The 8,666-nt window shown below is 34.7% G+C and overlaps 1 long non-coding RNA gene across 5 annotated transcripts; it reads left to right on the plus strand.

Annotated features, from left to right (window-relative positions):
* Window positions 1-3,688: 3,688 nt before the first annotated feature.
* Window positions 3,689-6,976, plus strand: LOC110908228. Of its 5 annotated transcripts, none has more exons than XR_004871757.1 (7): window positions 3,689-4,171; window positions 4,270-4,342; window positions 4,515-4,570; window positions 4,758-5,517; window positions 5,685-6,001; window positions 6,069-6,159; window positions 6,939-6,976. It is a non-coding gene; the product is annotated as an uncharacterized LOC110908228 (long non-coding RNA). The 5 variants fall into 5 exon arrangements; XR_002574318.2 differs by lacking the exon at window positions 6,939-6,976 and having other exon boundaries at window positions 4,758-5,392; window positions 5,466-5,517; window positions 6,069-6,299; XR_002574315.2 differs by lacking the exon at window positions 6,939-6,976 and having other exon boundaries at window positions 4,758-4,991; window positions 5,466-5,517; window positions 6,069-6,299.
* The last annotated feature ends 1,690 nt before the right edge of the window (window positions 6,977-8,666 follow it).

The following is an 8,666-nucleotide window of genomic DNA, read 5'->3' on the forward strand; positions in this document are numbered from 1 at the left end:
CTCGCTACACCCAGATAGATCTACCGCCAATGACCCTCAGTCCTACAATGAGGATTAATGGCCTCCAGCTCCCGCCTACTCACTCACATGATCTAAGTAGTAACCCTCCTTACGCTAACCATACCATGTAAAAGTATTCGTAATCATTGTAACATGCATTTCACCCCTGAAGTATAAAAACTGAAAATAGTTAAGAGAAAAGGGGGACATGAACTCACTGTATTGCATCTTCGTACTCGTAACCCAAATCTCCACGGCAATCACGACTACCTACAATAGTCTCTTGTCTATTAGATGAACGGGTAGTGCCTTGTCTTAGTATTTGTGTTTTTGGGTTACGTTTCTGGTATTATTCCAAGTTATAATAATTGTGTTTAGTTTTGGAATAATAGTTTCTGTAACTTAAATAGGCGTTGGTATTATTTTGGAGTCGTTACTTCTCAGTGTATTCGGGTTATATTATTTTTACTCTAAAAATAATATACATAGTTCACAAAATAATCATAAACTCACACAAGCGTTTTATTATGAAATATATATTCTCAGTATATATTCAACAAGTTTCATTTATGAAAAATCCACCTCCGACACTTGGTTATTTTGTAATAAAATCATGGCGAATTTTGTTTGGAAAAACAAGTTAAAAGTATGTTCATAACACTTTGTCACAAAAATATTTCTAAGTGTTATTTTCTGGAAAAATTTCGCCAGAGTTTCCTCTGTAACTGGAGGTAGCCACGCTTACGAGCGTATCATTTTCTTTTAAAAATTTAACCAACAACTTTTCAACCATCAACATTCATTATTCAAACATCAACTAGTCAAAAATAAGTATAAATCGCAATCACATGAACTTGTAAGTCGTGTAAAATTATGTAGTAATCTTCCAACATTTTTGGTAGATCTTTCTATCTTTAAAAATAAAATCGTTTTCTTGAAAACTTTATTTTTAAAGAAAATGTAACTTTACAACTTCTAGTCCAAAAATTACGAAATTATTCCTTTGTTAAACCTTTTGTCACACGAGTGTTTACACACTTGTTTAGTCACTAAAATACCTCTAGTTTATGAAAGATCCGGCTTTTAAGTTTTGATCTTTAGTGTTCTTGATTTTTCTCCGTTAAATCTCTTATTAACCACTTTAAACAAGCACAAGAGAGTGTTTAGAAGCACTTACAACTAGCTCAAGGCTAGGGAAGAATTAAAGCGAAAATAAGGTGGATAAAAGCAACGTAGAGAGGTTCTTGAGATTCCGAAAGCACCGGGCCTCCTTGTGTGATCTCTTGCTTCTATGTATGTATGTAAAATGGTTGCACAAGAACTTGATGGTGGGAGTATGGTGATGAGGGTGTTCGGCTGATCATAAGGAGAGGGAAGAGAGAGAGCAATTTTTGTGGTGGTGTTTTGTGAATGAAGGTGTTTATCCTATAAGCCTTATTTATAATCCATCTTGTACTTTTGTCCAACAAATAATATGTCTACTAGATACTAGACATCTTTGATTTTAATAATAAAAAATTTGTGAAGTGTGTCCCCCTTGGGGAACCGATCGGTTGAGGGGGGGGGGGTTCATAGTTGGATTTCAATCAAATGGTTAGTAACTAGTTAAGTTCCAAGGGTGTTAATTAGAGTATTATGTGTGTTATGAATTATAAAGGATGTTAGGGTATTCGGGGACCCTAACTAGCTCAGAAAAGTATAAACAATGTTATTGACAATATTTTTATGTTCCGGGTAAAATCCAGTTGTTCGGTTGGATGTTGATCCGTTAAAGTGCTAAATAAGTATTTAAAGTGTCTCTAATATTATTTTTAGTGACACAATAAATTCCCGACACTTTGGAAAGTGTCTAGTATTATTTTACCCCGTTTTTGCACTATACTAGCATATTTAAATGCTGAATTTTATTTAAAGGTGCAGAATTTTGCAGTTAAAGTATGTTTTAGGCACTTCCCGGCACTATAACTTTCACCTAGTGACGCAGTTTTATGATTCTCACTTCCCTACACTCCCTATCAGTGTAGTAATTTATTCCCGGCTTATACTGGCCTCAGAGACAATGTCTGTGTAGTGCGGGCAATGTCAGCACGTTTATTGGGTTATCCGCTCACTGTACTAACTGTGCTTTTGTTCATCAAGTTTGTCACTATTGTTTTGTGTGTAATAAATGAAGTGACAGTAATAAAGTATGATGCATGTATATGTATGTATCTGAAATCAAGTAGCCGTTTAATCACAATTGTAAGCAAGCACAGTAATTAAGCATTAATTAAATATAAATTAATTGTACGGATACCCGTAATTTTTCGGGTTGTCTCAAGTTTTTTCAAATGGAATTACACATTTTATCAATTTTAGATCGAATTTTAGTCCAAATCTTTCAAGGATTAGTTAAAACACTGTTTCGCATGATATATGTGAAATTCAATCCATTTTGACCGTTAAATCTTGTTCAATTTAGAAAAGAAGGTGTAGAAGTATGAAATTCTGATGAAATCAAGCTGAATTTGATAGAACTCCTCCTCCTGAGCTCTAATACCACTTGTAGGATCATTGTATGACCCGAATGAGTCGTTCAGAAGAGTTTTGGATCCGAATCAAAGGCGGAATCAATGAAACGGACAAGATAACAGCTTGATTCACTTTAATATGTCTCTATTATTGATGTAATAGTGTTACAGCACCTCGAGACAATTTGGCAGCACTTCGGTACCAAATCAAAACAATGTTACAAATGATTTCGCTTGAAGGCTTTATATAGAATTCTAATTCCGCGTGAAACAAGCCCAAATGGAATTAGATTCAACCGGAATCTAATTCCGCACGGAATTACACGTGTGTCACTTTCAAGCGGAATTAGTCCATTCAAGCGGAATTACCTCTAAATCCTATTTCTCGAACTACGAGCCCTGATCTATCAAACCTATTACATGACATGATACAAGACGAAGTCAACAGACATAGTGCACTAACAGTATTTATATGAAAAATATTTGTTTAGAGTTGAAAGCCTAATCAAGTTATATGCATCGAACTGCAGTTTTAACCTTGTTTAAGCACGAGTTCATTGAAGATTTTACTTAGTAAATCATGAGTAACTTTTTTTTTTTTGAAAATTATACTTCATTAACACGCCTCAGACCTAAAAGGGCAAAAGGCCAAACAAAACACAACCCCCGGCCCAAGCGGGCAAAGGGCAAACAAATTACAACATATACAACGGGTATTTACACCACTCCCCCCAACTAATCTATACTATATTATAATGCATGAGGGAGGGATTCCTAAAAGTTAAGAACTTCTTCCCTCCTTATTTATAAATAAACCCCTAAAATAAGGGTAAAGTGGTCTTTTAAACACTATTTATTTTTTAGTCCTTAAACTTATTACACTTAAATCCCTTAGATTTTAACAAAATCATATACAATTAGTTACAATTCACCCCTCCACTATAATTCTTTTATGTATTCTTGTGATATCTTTTAAACTATGACGTTATAAAAACATTCGAAGGTACCGTGATGACCTGCTCATTTTTGTCGACGTTTCGATGGTTGTCTTGGTCAATATTGACTGGCTGATTAAAATGTACAAGTAGATGATTCATTAATGTACAAGTGACTAAAGCACAAAGATTTTTAAAAGTAAAGCTATTGTTGAATAATCGATTAAACTTTAGTTAAATATCAACAAACCATCCTACTTTAAAGGTAACACAGTTTTAACCAGGAAAAAACTTTTTTAAAATTTAAACTATATCCATTTATGAGATCCTAGATGCACTCTCCAAAATTTAAACTATATCCATTTATGAGATCCTAGATGCACTCTCCATCACAGCATATAGGTGGATAACCTAATGTCATTTCAAAATTTAAACGTTTATTTCCTTCTCTCTCTCTCAAAATCCCTACTCCCATTTCAAAATTCAAAAAATATGTAACCACATATTTGTGAAGATGGCGGCCTCTGTTCACGTAAGACGACAAAGGTAAGACGACGGTCACCCACCCTCATCAAGCACCGACTGTCATCGCCACCACTCACACAACCCATCTCCGTCTCCAGTCACCCACCACCGTACTCCTTCTCCACCCTGAACCCCAATCGCCGTACAAGGACGTATTTCTGGTGGTCGTCTTCGGCGTTGGAACGGACACATCAATCACTGGTGAGTTTCTATTACTTTTCAATTTTTCAGTTTGATTCATCTTCAATCTTATTGGAACCCTAGAATTCGTATCCATGTATATGTAAATCAATATGCAGGGTTTGAAGAGGGGTTATCGCATACATGGTCAGCCTAGGGTTAGGATGAAGATGCAGTGAGATGACGGCACATGTAAGCAAATTACATTTTAATTTATGCAAAAAAATCTGATTTTTTCATGACTCCATTCAATGATGGGAGTTCTACCAGAGGAAATCTTGAATTCATGATATTAGTAAGAGTCAAGTAAAATAAAAACAAAAAAAAACCCTTAAAACTCATCCATGTTTGTTTGTTTTCACAGCTTCTTACAGACCAACTGAAGATTTCAAACATCCTTAAAGAGCAGCCCTTCATTAGGTAATTCCTACTCACCCGTTAAATCGTTAATGTTGCCTAAAAATAGGATTATCATTAGATTTAAAAAAAAAGACAGAAGCGTTTTTTTGTTATGATTGTTAACAAATTAATTGTGAAGTTACCCTGTTTTTCTTTCTTCCAGTAAAAAAACAATAACAAAACTCTATATTTTTCCCAATGTGTGCAGCCTTTTCAGTATCTCAGAGTTAAAAACAGGTTTTAATGTTTTAATTCGTTAATGTTGCTCCCAAAAAGAGTTTGTGTTTCTTTGTTTAATCACCGGTGGTTACATACATGCTAATTTAATTCAAAATTGAACTATAATATTCACCAAAAACAGATTGACCAGGTGGTAGCACATTAACGGTGGCGAGCAACTGACTTGCAATAGGAACTTTCTTATCGTCGTTCCTGTAGCGTTGTAAGTTCTCTTAGTTTAAGTTTATACCATCATTACTATCTTTTGATATCATTGCATTTGAAGTTTATAACTGTTAGTTATGACCTGTAAGTCTCTCTTGGAAAAGAAACTATGCAAATAACGCTGGACCCAACTTTTGACACTAAAAAAATGAAAAGTATCCTTGATGCAGGACTGGTCATTATAAGATAATAGATTTGGATGTAACTATAACTAGCAAAATAAGTGGGGTAACGCCGTAACGGGATCAGAATGGGTTCGGGGTTTGGGTCAAACCTAATACGAAATTCGTGGTTTTGGGTTTGGTATAAACGGTTTCGGGTCAGTTTCAGCCGAACCCGCTTAGCTAAACGGTCCGTGTTTGGGTCGAATCCGACAGGGTCAAGGAGAAGGATCTGTTGGTATGTATGCATGTTCAAATTTAATAGATACTATAAAAAGTTATTCAAGAAAGTTAATTACATATCTGGGCAGGTGCTTATCTTGATATGAATGGAAACAAGGTGTCTACTCCAGCCGATGCATTGTACGTAGTTCTTGGGATCTTTATTTTTATTTTTCTCTTTTTATCGATGAAGCAAACAAAAAGACTTAAGACAAACAATGAAGCGTCGATCTGGACAAAGTTAATTACTGTTATCATTTTGATTTTAAACTGTTTTGTGAACCTCATATACATTTTGCGGCTTGCAGAATCCTCACCTTGTGTCGCCAGAGGAAAGGCCAGTTTTAAATGGCTTGACATCATTCCCAGAATCAGAGACTTCGCCAAGAAGCAGTTCCGGTAGCAACGGTATTGTTCAGCCACGGTTTGCTCGCGCTTCCTCTTTAGGAGTGGCTTTGCATAAGGAAATAGTAGCGGCTCTTGCTGACTTGTTATATAATGATGAAAAATTAAGTCTCATCGATGTGCTGATATTGAACAAATTCTAAACCATTCCGAGATGACAACGCAAGTTTTTCTACAAGCAGTCCGGTATCTTGCTCAATCCATGCTTGAAAATATTGAGGTATTACATTTTTTTAACATAAAACAATTAAAAATTTGATTTTCTTCTGATCCAGTATATAATCCAGGTGATCGAGTCTGTACAGCACTTGTCAACAAACACCATGGAAGCTCTAAAAGGGCTTCGAAAGATTAGTAACATTTTATCGGAGATGTGAGGTGATTTTCTTCTTTATAATACATATAAACTGTAATTATGATTTTTGGGAGTGGATGGCACTCTTGTAATTTAGGTTAACAGCTTCCGGTTAGCTTGTAAATGTAAATATATACATGTATCATATTATTTGAGTGACAAACTGATTTTTATAATGTTATAATCTCATGTAATTGTATACTAACTTCTAAAGGTTATTGATTGCCAAATTAAATACATGAACTTTATTTAGTGATTTTTGTTAGATTAGTATCATATCTATCATCCTAAGAGTAATACTGTATTACCTTATTGTGTTAATATAACTTTAGCAGGTCATATTTCGTGAACGTTTCATTTTGATTTCTATAGTTTGTGACTTAAAATATTTTTGTCATTCATAGTTTAAATGTCATACGACACTATATAGCTGACTTAACGTATTACCATTACCGGGGTTTAAGATAAAAAATAGAGTTAAATGTCATTTTAGTCCCTTTGGTTTGGGTCATTTTGGCAGTTTAGTCCAAAAGTTTTATTTTTCACCTGTGGGTTCAAAAAGGTTTCGTTGTTGCCATTTTAGTCCAATGGGTTAACTTCATCTATTATTTTTGTTAACGAGAAGGGTAATTCGGTCATTTTAAATGTCTTATGAATAATACAAGTTATATGAGAAGTGTCGCAAGCTTTTCATTTTAAAGTAGCGGGTTCGTTTATGATCTTTATTTTATTTTCTCTATTTTATGGTGATTATTAACATTGCTACAAATAAGAAAACTAACAGACGAGTACCGCAATGCAGGTTGTCACCCCCGCCGCATCGCGCGGGCACCTTGCTAGTTTCTTGCTAGTTTCTTGTAGTTTCTTGTAGTTTCTTGTAATTTTTCGGGTTGTCTCAAGTTTTTTCAAATGGAATTACACATTTTATCAATTTTAGATCGAATTTTAGTCCAAATCTTTCAAGGATTAGTTAAAACACTGTTTCGCATGATATATGTGAAATTCAATCCATTTTGACCGTTAAATCTTGTTCAATTTAGAAAAGAAGGTGTAGAAGTATGAAATTCTGATGAAATCAAGCTGAATTTGATAGAACTCCTCCTCCTGAGCTCTAATACCACTTGTAGGATCATTGTATGACCCGAATGAGTCGTTCAGAAGAGTTTTGGATCCGAATCAAAGGCGGAATCAATGAAACGGACAAGATAACAGCTTGATTCACTTTAATATGTCTCTATTATTGATGTAATAGTGTTACAGCACCTCGAGACAATTTGGCAGCACTTCGGTACCAAATCAAAACAATGTTACAAATGATTTCGCTTGAAGGCTTTATATAGAATTCTAATTCCGCGTGAAACAAGCCCAAATGGAATTAGATTCAACCGGAATCTAATTCCGCACGGAATTACACGTGTGTCACTTTCAAGCGGAATTAGTCCATTCAAGCGGAATTACCTCTAAATCCTATTTCTCGAACTACGAGCCCTGATCTATCAAACCAATTACATGACATGATACAAGACGAAGTCAACAGACATAGTGCACTAACAGTATTTATATGAAAAATATTTGTTTAGAGTTGAAAGCCTAATCAAGTTATATGTATCGAACTGCAGTTTTAACCTTGTTTAAGCACGAGTTCATTGAAGATTTTACTTAGTAAATCATGAGTAACTTTTTTTTTTTGAAAATTATACTTCATTAACACGCCTCAGACCTAAAAGGGCAAAAGGCCAAACAAAACACAACCCCCGGCCCAAGCGGGCAAAGGGCAAATAAATTACAACATATACAACGGATATTTACACCACTCCCCCCAACTAATATAATTTTATGAAGCTCTATTTTTAACCCAACCGAAGCCCCTTGATTTAATTTCCCCTAGAATGTCTTGTGGGCTATGCTTTAAATGCTTGACTATCGACTCGTTCCAATTACACCAACAAGTAGTGATTACAAGACCGTGAATAATCTTCTTCGCTTTCTTACCCAACTGAGAGAACTTGTGAATATTCATTATATCTTTGAAATCGAAAGCGAAAATAGGGGGAATACTGCACCAAGCGCTAAAACTCATCCAAACTCTATTGATCATCTCATCCAAACTCTAATGATCATTGGGCAAGCAGTAAAAAGATGATCCACCATTTCCTCATATTCCTCACAGAATGGGCACGTTATAGATATGGTTTACACTCTTAAATCTATTGTTAAAGAATAAACAATTACATAGTCAATGACAAACATCACATTACATAGAAAACGAATGATTAAATAAAGAATAATCATATACACTCCGTTGAAATTACATAGTCGATGACAAACATCACATTACATAATGTGATAAAAAAATATTTGACTTTAGAAACGAATGATTAAAGGGCTGACAATAATTCGTTTGACAAATGAACAAGCGTGGGTCATGATGTGTTTATTTGTTTATACATTTATAATTGAATATGACATAGGTTTATTCTATTTATCACTAAAATATATAAATTTATCGGTTAAAGTTATGTGAATGTCA

The sequence above is a fragment of the Helianthus annuus genome, chromosome 11 (genome assembly GCF_002127325.2).
Source record: "Helianthus annuus cultivar XRQ/B chromosome 11, HanXRQr2.0-SUNRISE, whole genome shotgun sequence".
Classification (NCBI taxonomy): Eukaryota; Viridiplantae; Streptophyta; class Magnoliopsida; order Asterales; family Asteraceae; genus Helianthus; species Helianthus annuus.